Source organism: Oratosquilla oratoria, chromosome 4 (genome assembly GCF_046742065.1).
Source record: "Oratosquilla oratoria isolate Oo_2021 chromosome 4, ASM4674206v1, whole genome shotgun sequence".
Classification (NCBI taxonomy): Eukaryota; Metazoa; Arthropoda; class Malacostraca; order Stomatopoda; family Squillidae; genus Oratosquilla; species Oratosquilla oratoria.
Window position 1 is genome coordinate 31,875,340 of NC_134780.1, and position 12,559 is coordinate 31,887,898.

Here is a 12,559-nt window from a genome sequence, read left to right on the forward strand (position 1 = left end):
CTATTTCTAACATATACTCATTAATAAACAATGTTACAATACAAATATAAACACTTCCCCCACCCCCGCTATCATACACCAGATAACATATCAAACTTCTGGTAAACTATATGATATGATAATCATAATCAACTAACCATACACTCCTCACCCGATTTACTCCCAATATGATATCCAACTGTCAACACTGCGAATAGTAACTGTCGTGTACTTAAAACGAAAACAAGCGACACCATTGTCAAAATATTCGATCACATACAGAACATCAGGTAATTTTATCATGCACACGAAATCTTCAACGAACTTTATGTTGTCAATGTGGGACTCCCTATTTTCTCATTTTTACGAAATGGAATTGACTGTGGCCATCAACTTCGTAACTGTCAATAGCTTCTTGTGCAGATGACGGATGGTGTAAACACAAAACTGAGCGCTTATAAAATTCAATCCAGCTGTCCCAAAAACACGAAAATGCTCATGTATGGATACATGAAATACACCTAACAACCAGAACCCTTAAAATCAAGAACATCACTGTAACAGGAAAATGTCAACGAAGAATAAAAACACATTCATCGATCATTATGTGCAAAGTTCGATGTGCATGCGTAATAATAAAAGGCGAAAAACTATGGCACTCTGGCATATAGAAAGCGAGTGTTATTTCCTGCATTTATCGACTTATATTTGAATGAAGGGGTGTTACTCCCTTCCACCGGGAAGCAGGACGTTACGAGCCAAACTCAAAGGGAGTGTCCCGTCACTAACCCGGCCAATAACACACACTTAAATATATGTATATCGAAGCTCATTTTTGGCGTACTTCAACCTACCTTATGTTCCGGGGTCAATTAATCCGAATTGGTAAGGCAAAATGGCGTTGCGCACTGTAACCCTACATGTATTTCACAGCTATTTGCACCACGTAACGCCCGCTGCACAGGCCACAGGGAAGCTAACACTCGCTAGTCTACCGCAAGCTTGGGTGGGTGGGTGACGCGGAGGAGAAAGTAGTGCCATTTACAATGCAAAAGCTTATCTTTTCTATTATATAACAACTCGCATATCTTTTAAGATGTCTTTAGATGAATATAAAATTAGGTGTCCCTTTACTTTTGAGTGACTCGTTTATTTGCAAATCTTTAATTAATTTTGATGAAACAGCGGGTAAATGTGCCACATATTCTGGGTGTGGGATGCAGACGACAGTTTCTTGTCACTATTTCGAAAAACTTTGCATAAATCTCAAGTAATTCAAAATACAGAGCAGTTGCTTAGTTCATCAAGTATTGTCTAAGTGTAATATATTCTATAAATGGGCATCGATTCATATATGGTGGAAGGAAAATGTTCGCTACTAAGACGCTCTGCATTATAATCACAATCTCAAGGCAAAATGTATCATATCAGAATTATGCATTTTGTATAGATTTAAACATAATTCACATTATCTACTGCAGCCCTTGACAGAAGCGCCAACTTTCCTATTAGATTAGTTCTTATCGCATTTCCTTCCCGCCAAGCGTAGATATGGCAACGGCGCACCGAGTAGCTTCATTTGAGGATGATGTCATTTACCGCACAACCATTCGACTTCCAGCTTGTACGATGTTCATTGTGACTATCGTAGAGATGATGTCATTTCATAGAAGCTGATTGTAATTAAGGTAAACTGTTTGACTAATAACCTTATCTAAACAAACAATTATTTTAGTATGTAACCTACATGTTATGAGGGTTTCGTTCGAGGTGTGGTTATGAGTCATCTTTGTAGAATGTAGCCTCACCCCCATCCTCTTCACTCAACTACCCATCCTCCCTCCACTCACTGATAGAACTTTTGCAATATAGGACATTGAAGAACAACGTTTACATAAAAGTTTCACTGATTTTCATATATTCACTATGTTTTCAGATTCACAACCACATTCCTTACCGTAGAGAACAATCAAGACAAAATTTTATGTGAATTATATGTGTAAATGAATTGTGCTTAGCAATAGGGTGGGGACGGGAGAAAATTTTAGATTTTACCATAAACAGTTTCATATATTTTAGCGTTTTTTATAAATGCACGTTGAACTGTGCAAGATAGTTGTTATAAACATAGATTTGTAGTATTAGTGCTGTCACGGTAGTAGCAGTATTAGCAATAGCAGCGGTATTACACCGTTCACTCGCGCCATCGTATAAATGTCACAGCTATGAATGTCATATATGGTGGATATCTGTCTAACGATACAGGAGTCAATCCCCATGTGCATGCAAAATATCGTCAGAAAAAATATAGTACTATATGGAGGTCAGCAACGAGATAAATAACAAGTACCGTAAATGGGGTTGTAACCGTAAAACGTACATTAATATGACAATTTTTATGACAGTTGCATGCAGGATTCGAACCCAGTGCAGTGGGTTCGAATCCTGCATGCACCTGTCATAAAAATTATCGGATTTATGTCGCTGCTATTAGCGAATTTCTTTCGTACATTAATATGTTTGATTTTATTTTGGTAGACTAGTTTGTTTGTGTGTGTGTGTGTATATATATATGTATATATATATATAGTGTTTATATATATACAAAGATATATATATATATATATATATATATATATATATATATATATAATGCATGTAGTGTTAAATGCGACGGAAATCTCAGGGTTGAGGATCTTTTTCTGAAGACTTTCAATCCTTCGAAAGATGCGTTTTTCATCCTTACTTAAGGAATACAGGAATTCTCCGAAAGTGTAGGGCATGGAGACGAATAAAGTCGATTCTATTATTTACAAGCAGGATCCATCAAAAATCACTACCTACAGGAACATGGAATCCCCCCGACGAGAGAACTTCTGGTTAAAGGCACTATAATCCTGGACCAGAATGATGATGTCCATCGCCTTTCACTACTGGAAGCCCTTTATATAAAAGATTTATCACCCTCAATCAACATCCAGAGTGGTGATCTCCTGACCCTTCCCTCTAGTAGGGACATTTCGCCACTCCCCCGATAAGGCTCCCCATGGAGCGCCATGTATCTAAATGTTCAGCAATGTTGTATAGACCTTTCCCAATGTTAGTTTTTTGCATTTATAACCATGTACCAAAACCATTGTATTCAGTTGAAAATGTAACAAGAGTTACGAAACGTCCTGCCAGTAAATAATAGAATCGACTTTGTTCGTCTCCATGCCCTACACTTTCGGATAATTCCTGAATTCCTTAAGTAAGGATGAAAAACGCCTCTTTCGGAGATTTGAAAGTCTTCAGAAAAAGGTCATAAACGCTGAGATTTCCGTCGCATTTAACACTACATGCATTAGAGAAAGATTGCTGCCGAAATACACAAATATATATATATATATATATATATATATATATATATATATATATATATAAAATCCCAGTATGTCGAATATCAACAGTGAAATAGAGATTAGGTAAGTTTGAAAGGAGGTTATGCTTATTGTCATCAATTTATACAACCGAAGAATCGTAAACTCAGGATATGAGTTGAATGTTCTAACACACTGGTAAGATGAACTGAATATCCCACTATCGGAGAAGAGAAATTTGTTCGAATATATATATATATATATATATATATATATATATATATATATATATATATATATTATATATATATATGTGTGTGTGTGTGTGTGTGTGTGTGTGTGTGTGTGTGTGTATAAAATTATCACTGTTTGTGATCCTCTTCAGCGTGGTTATACAAATGGGTGGATGGACTTATATATGTACTTTGAGGGGATACATAGAGGGGACATTGGGAGGCAAGCATGCTAATGCGTGGTCCATTTGAGACCAGGTCACGTTGACCCCCTGGACAATTTGACTTTGCGGTCTTGGGCCTGCTAACGATTGAGTGATATTTGGCTAGAAGTGAGTCGATTCTTTTCTGTTTTCCTTTTTAGATTTTGAAACCATATCTACCGACCTTTGTTGCATGAGTATAACATATATGTAATTATTTAATATGTCAACTTTTTTGCCATTTATAATGTTTACTTGGGGACTGGATGATTCCTAGACCACTCCTCGGTTGAATAGAATCGTCTGGTATGAGCAAGAAAAATAGGAAATATAAATGCAATTGTGATTTTACTAAAAAAAAACCAGAAGGACCTCAGTAGCTACCGACCGATTAGTTTGCTATCAAATGTATATAAAGTATTCACCAAGATTCTTACAAATAGACGAAGTCAATTTTTAGATGGAAACTAACCAAGAGAACAAGCAGGTTTTAGGAACGGATATTCGACTCTAGACCATTTGCAGGCGATGAATCAACTAATCAAGAAAACGACAGGATACAATATAACTCTTTGTTTAGTTTTTGTATATTACGAGAAGGCCTTTTGACACGATAGGAAAAATAGTAATAAACTCGCTACGCAATCAGGGTGCAAACGAAAAGCTCGTAAGGGATGATAGGTACTTCTGTAATTTCAGAGAAGATAAAGATCGAGAAAGGAGTACGGCAAGGCGATACAATTTCACCCAAATTATTTACAGCTTGCTTAGAAGAGATTTTCAAAAGATTGAGTTGGGAAGAGAAAGGTTTGAAGGTTAATGGCGAATATTTTAAGAACCTAAGATTTGGGGATGACATTATTCTTATTTTAGAAAGAGCAGAAGACTTGTAAGATATATAGAGTGATTTGAACAAGGAGAGTCTCAAAGTAGGCTTGAAAATGAATAAGAGTAAAACCAAGGTAATGTTCAACACGAAGATTCAAAGTAAAGAGATTATAATCGATGATGAATCTTGAAGTAGTTGAAGAGTATAATTATTTAGGTCAGATGGTGAAAGTGACTGAAGATTATGATAATGAAATGAAAAGGCTAATACAATTGATTGTAAAATGTTTGTTAGTATAATAATATAGTGAGAGGCTTTCCCTATTTATGTCTGAAACGTAAAGTTTACAATCGGTGCATTCTGCCAGCAATAATCTCCGGGTGTGAGACTTGGAGACTGACAAGGGCGATGGAGAGAAAGCTAAGAAATGCACAGAGGAGGATGGAGATATCAGTGATGGGAATAACGCTGAGAAATCGAAAGAGAGCAAGTTGGGTGAGAGAACAGACTCGAGTAAAATATATTGTGGAGGCGGTAAAAAAAAAAGAGGACGTGGACTTGGGTAGGTAAGTTAGCGCAAACGTCTGATAAGCGATAGAGCAAGTGTGTTACTGAGTCGACGCCGCGAAATGGGAAGCGCGGAAGACCAGATAGAAAGTGAAGAAACGAGATAGAGAGGTTTGCAGGAGTGACGTGGCAGAGGTTGGCACAGTCGTGTGAGTTATGGAATGCTATGAAAGAGGCCTTTGTTCAGCAGTGGACTCAGGATGGCTGATTGATTTATGTACTTGTGTGTGTGTATGTACACACACACATATATATATATATATATATATATATATATATATATATATATATATATATATATATATATATATAAAAGGTTCAGTTGTGTCACAAAAATTGGATATGGAATAATTTTCTTTGGGTCTATTAGGAATTGCAGTTTCATCATAGTGACTTTATCGAAATGAAAGTTTAGAGAGAGATTTAGTTATTTCTACAACACATTTTTTTCATTCAGTCAAGAGTTTTTACGAGAGTAGTAGAGCTTGTGTTAGGATTAGAAATGATGAGAGTGAATGGTTTAAGGTAAAGGTGGGACTTCGTCAGGGATGTGTTATGTCGCCCTGGCTGTTCAATCTATACATGGATGGAGTGGTGCGAGAGATGAATGCAAAGGTAGTGGGTTAGGGGTTGGAGATGGTTAAAGAAAATGGAGAAAAGTGGGAAATAAGCCAGTTGTTGTTTGCTGACCACACTGCGCTTGAAGCAGGATCAGAGGAGGGATTGAAAAAGTTAGTGACAGAGTTTGAGAAGGTGTGTGAAAGAAGGAAGTTGAAGATAAATGTGGGCAAATGTAAGGTGATGAGATGCACAAGGGGAGAGAATGACAGCAGGCTGGAAGTGAGCATTAAGGGCGAGAGACTGGAGAACGGGGATAGTTTTAGATACTTGGGTGCGAATGTGACAGGAAAGGGAGGAGTGGGGGAGAAGGCAGAATGTAGATTGAGAGAAGCGAGTAAATGCCTTGGTGGATTAAAAAGTGTAATAAGAAATAGACATCTGGGAATGGATGCTAAGAGGAGGTTATAAGAAGGAGTGATTGTGCCGACAGCACTGTACAGGGCAGAAACATGGAACATAAGAGAGGAAGAGAGAAGGAGTTTGAATGAGTTACTAGGCTAGATAGAGTGAGAAATGAGGAGTGAGGAGGAGAACAGGGGTGGAAAGGGAGTTGGGAGATAGGGTTGATGAAAGAGTATTAGGATGGTTTGGACACATGGAAAGAGTGAGTGAAGAAAGATTAGTAAAAGAGGTGTGGAAGGAGTGAATATGAGGGGGCGTCCTAGGATGAGATGGATGGATGGGGTAAAAGGGGCATTACAAAAGAGAGGAATGTCTGTTGAGGAAGGATGGGAGAGGACAGAATATAGGGGTGAATGGAGAAGGGTTGAGTATGGATGATGCTGTGATGCGTGAAAAGGAGTGGGTGGTGGATGGGGGTGAGGAAGTATATATGAGAAATAAATTGACGCAGCCCGAAGGGATTTCCCCCCGTCTTCTCCTTTTCTGCATGAGGGGACGGAGAGGGGGTGTCGCCGAATTAATGAAACGGCCTTGTTGTGGACGTGCTGTGTCTTGCGACATTGCTTATGACCCAGGGCAGTGGACAAGATGCAGGGATGACCCGTCATCCAGGAGGTGCCAAGATGAGAGGGTGGGAGGAGGTTGGAGGGGAGTGGGGTATGTAGGGGATGAAATGGTTGGGAGTGGTTTTTATGCTTTTTTCTTTTTGGCTACCCCCCGTGTAAGGGGGGAAAAGCCTTTGGTATATGTATGTATGTATGTAAGAAACGAAACAAAATTATAAACATTTTTAAATACGATCAAGTAGATAACACACAAGAAATATGAAACGAATTAATTAACTCGACAAAAAATGAAAATATGTTGTTATTCGTATACCACCATATGGGGCAGTCGAAAGAGAAAACCTCTGACAGATCACGATATCACGACACATGTTGTGATGATGGTGATGTCACTCTGACGTCATGATATTGAAAATAAAACAAAGGGAATAGTGATGGTGACGTCACTCTGATGTCATGATATTGAAAATAAAACAAAGGGAATGTAAATGCGGTGCTGTAAAGGAAACTGATTATGTCGCGGGTGTGACGTCATGTCGCTGTGACGGAGATGTGACAACGCTGCTGAGTACACATAAGAACATAAGAACATAAGAAATAAAGGAGACTGCAAAAGACCATAAGGCCTACACTAGGCAGCTCCGTATCCATCACCACCTGTCATCCCCATCCATAAAGTTGTCTAATCGTTTTTTTTAAAACAACTGATAGTTTCAGCGCTTACTACATGGTTACTAAGTTTATTCCATTCATCGACCACCCTATTAGTAAACCAATTCTTGCCTATTTCCTTCTTAAATCTAAATTTGTCCAGTTTGTACCCATTACTGCGAGTCCTGCCCTGTTGTTTTATTATGATGACCTTGTTTGCATCACCCTTGTTATAGCCTTTGATCCACTTGAACACTTCTATTAGATCACCCCGCACTCTGCGTCTTTCCAGAGAGTGTAAGTTTAGGTGCCTAAGCCTCTCTTCGTAAGGCAAATTTCCGAGTCCTTGTATCATTTTGGTCATTCTTCTCTGTACTGATTCTAATGAATTTACGTCCATTCTGTAGGACGGAGACCAAAACTGTACCGCATAGTCAAGGATGGGTCTAACTATCGCTAGGTAGAGTTTAATAATTACCTCTGCACTTCTATTCGTTACCTTAGTGACAATGACGTCGCCTTAGTGACAATGAAGCACTGTTCTTACATCAGGATAGGATGGTGATGATAATTAGAATAAAAATCATAATAATTACAATAATAGTGGTGAAAATAGTGATAATAATGTAAATAATAATAGAAATAATTTTTGTAATACAATATTATTATTGTTATTATTAATGATACTACTACTACTGCTACTACTACTACTACTACTGCTACTACTACTACTACTACTACTACTACTACTACTACTACTACTACTACTACTACTACTACTACTACTAATAATAATAATAATAATAATAATAATGATAGCAATAATAATAATAATAATGATGATAATAATAATGATAATAATAATAATAATAATAATAATAATGATAACAATAATAATAATAATAATAATAATGACAATAATGATAATAATAATAATAATAATAATAATAATAATGATAATAATAATAATGATGATAATAATAATAATGATAATAATAATGATAATAATAATAATGATAATACTGATAATAATAATAATAATGGTAATAGTAATAGTAATAATAACAATAATGTGCAATAATGATGATACGAAGATAAATGGCCAAGCCAATAATAGTAATGATAGACATGATAAAATATTACATTATGTAATGAGAATGTTTATAATTGATACTCATGACGATAATAATGATGGTAGAAAATGATAATAAATAATAATCCTGTATAATTACTGCGAAAAATAGATCTAGATGATTCTCTTCTGGCTAATTCTAGAAGATTTCTTCATTCAGAGTTACATTTCACGCCTTTCGTTGACTACAGGCGTCCCTTTGTTTACATCGAAACTATGTGCGCGCATTCATGTAGTCAAGAAGTCAAAGGATTACAAAGGCGGAACATGCCGACAGGAGACCTTTTTGTCCATAACTAGGTCGGATGCGAAAAATAATAAATGGATGAATAAATGGATAAATAAATAAGTAAATAAACCAAGTAAATAGATAATAACAAATAGTAAACAGGCGAAAGCATTTACTCAATTTCACACACCAGTGTTGAAGATTTGTTTTCGCAAAATATACGGTATTGTTACTCCAAATATGCTTCGAACATGTTGCGCAGTTGGAAGCGCGAATATGAAAATTGGGGAAAAGAAGGAATTGACATTTTTTAAGATGCCGAAAGGATCAAAGCTTCCCGAGAATGTAGATCAGATATCAAATGCTTTCATCTGAGGGGAACATTTTATTTCAGGTTTGTTTGCCATTAATATGAACTTACTCGGAATCAATCATGACACACAGCTGATAGTGCGTCTGTGATGGATCAGTTAACTAAGTATTAGTGGTTATGTGGACTAATATAAAAATTTAACTATTGTCTCTCGAGTCATCTATACTATTAGATTATCTATACGCATAACATACTATTATTCCGACTAATTATTAAAAAAAGTTACAAAAAGCTTTATGAACTAGTTAATTGTTTTTTTCTTTCAATTTTGAACCTCTTTCATTGTTACACTTAAAGGCTTAGCTAGTTTCTTAACTATATGAACTAAATGATCTTTATTCATTGACATGAAACAAAACTGACAATCCAGAGGATCCAAACTGGACACTTATAATATTTGAACGAACACACAACGGCAAAAGAAACAGCCAAAATTGAAAGGAAAATAGAAAAGAAGGCCAAATATGAAAAACTCAATAGATAAGGAGAGAAGTTGCAAGCTATTGGGCTGTTTTTGGAGCAACCAATGTATGCACGCACGCACACACACACACACACACACACACACACACACACACACACACACACACACACACACACACACACACACACACACACACACACACACAAACACACACACCACGGGTACGTGTGTTCACTTCTGCACAGTAGACCACTTGGGAAAAAGAAACTACCGACGCAGAGCGCTTTCGTATATTACATCTTCAGTGCAACAAGTAAGATGTAATATACGAAAGCGCTCTGCTTCGTTAGTTTCTTTTTTCCAAGTGGTCTACTTTGCATATATATATATATATATATATATATATTACAAAGGATTACAAAGGCGGAGCATGCCGACAGGAGACCTTTTGATCCATATCTAGGTCGGATGCCAAAAAAAAAAATATATATACACATATATATATCATATATATATACACACATACACACATACATATATATATACATATACATATCATGTTAGTAATACAATAACAAATAAAAACTATAATAATGTAAATAACAAATAAAATACATAAATAAATGCATAGGTATAGTTAAAATGATAAACAAACAGGTAAATAGTAAATAATAAATTAACATATAACTAATAATAAATTAAAATCAGACAGACAAATGATAACAAAAAAACAAATAATATAAGATAAATTATAATCATTACAGCATCTTACTTAAGTATTTATCTAAATGATTCTTAAAGCTTTGAACTGAACTACATTGCACTACCTGTGCAGGAAGTTTATTCCATTCATTAACTACACGGTTGGCAAAGTTGTTTCTCCCTACTTCCAAATTGAATCTATTTCCGGACAGTTTGAGACCATTGTTTCTTGTCTGATTCTCATTCAATGTGAAAATTTTGTCACTTTTGATGTTGTCAATTCCCTTTAAAATCTTAAAGACCTGTATAAGTCACCTCTGAGTACGCTTTTTTTTAGGGAAAACAGATTCATGTGCTGTAGTCGATTTTCGTATGATTTATTTTTGATATTTGGAATCAGTTTTGTGGCTCGCCGTTGTTTTTTTTTCCAGTCTGTCAATGTCTTTAATGAGATTCGGTGACCATACGGAAACAGCATATTCCAAATGTGGACGAACGAACGATTTATATAGCTTGTTAATGAGTGATGGACTTTTGAAATCAAAAGATCGCGCAATCAGTCCTAGAATCATATTTGCTTTCTCAGAGGCTGAAATACACTGCTTGGATGATTTGAGGTCGTTACTGATACGCCGAGATCTTTTTCACTATCCACTTTTGTTAACGAATTTCCAAATAACTTGTAATCGTACTTACTGTTATTTTTACCTATGTGCATTACCTTGCATTTACTTGTGTTAAATTTCATTAGCCACTTTTCAGACCATTGCTGTAATTGATCTAAATCTTCTTCAATATCTAACTGGTTTGAGTGATCATTTGCCACTCCGCACAGTTTTGTATCATCAGCAAATTTGGAAACAGTAGATTTTAGTCCATGGTCTATATCATTTATATATACAATGAATAGAAGTGGCCAAGAACGGAACTGAGGAAATCCACTTGCAACACTTTTCCATCCAGAAGTTTTTCCATTTAAAACAACTCTCTGTTTTCGACCATTCAACCAATTACTAGTCCAACCTAATAGGCTACCACTTATTCCATGCAAAGCTAGTTTAGTAAGTAGTCTTTCGTGTGGGACGGTATCAAAAGCTTTTGCAAAGTCTAGATATATTAAATCTATATTGTTTCTTTTGTCATAATTCGAGATAACTGTGTTGTAGAATTCGAGTAAAGTTAGTCACGCAAGAACGTTTCCGTCTGAAAACCATGCTGGCTATCAATTTATCAAACGATTACTTTCTAAATGATGTTCGATAGCATCTTGATGATAGTTTCCATTATTTTTTCCTACGATTGAAGTCAAACTTATAGGCCTATAGTTTATTTGGTTTCTTTTTGTCACCTTTTTTGAATATGGGAGTAACGTTAGCTAGCTTCCATTCTCTTGGGGACATCTCCGGACATGATTGATTTCTTTAAAATAATTTCTAATGGAACAAAAATCTCATTTTTCTTTTCCTTCAAGATTCTGGGATGCCATATATATATATATGTATATACAGGTATATACATATTTATATATATACATATATATATATATATATATATATGTATATGTATATATACAGTTAAGGCCGAAATTATTCATACCCTATGACAAATTTTAGATTCAGTGTCCTAATGTACAGAAATATAGGAAGAGTACATTTTGAACTCTAGCCCCTTATTGATTTGGTACAGGTACACTTTTGAAAGGAGTGGTGGCTTGATAATCATTATAACAATGGAGAATTTCTTCATTGTCAAATTTTAGGCCTGTTCACAATCATTCATACCCTGTTCTTTTTAAGCGCTTAGTGTAATTGCTGGAGTGCAGTTAATTGATCTTTTGAGTGTAACAACCATTCCTTGAACTATGTAATATTTTTTAGCCATTTCAAGCCCAGAAACTATAAATTAGGTGGACAGTAGGGCAGTCATTCTCATTTTCAAGTCAGCCACAGCAACGACACTATGGGAAAGAAGAAGGAACTTAATGAAGATCTTAGATTGTGGATGCCCACAAGCAAGTGAAAGGGTATGAAAATATTTCTAAGCAATTTGAAGTGCCTGTGGCCACGGTGCAGAGCATCATAAAGAAGTTTAAGAACTTTGGTACGGTGAAAAACTTAACCGTGGACAAAAGGCAAAGATATCTGTCCGAGATGGAAGAAAACTGGTTCGAAAAGTTCCTGACAACCCTAGAATAACCAGCAAAGCTCTCCTGAGTGACCTGAAGAAGTCTAGGACGAACATTTCAAGGTCAACATTTAAGAGGACATTACACCGGGCCGGCCTTCGTGG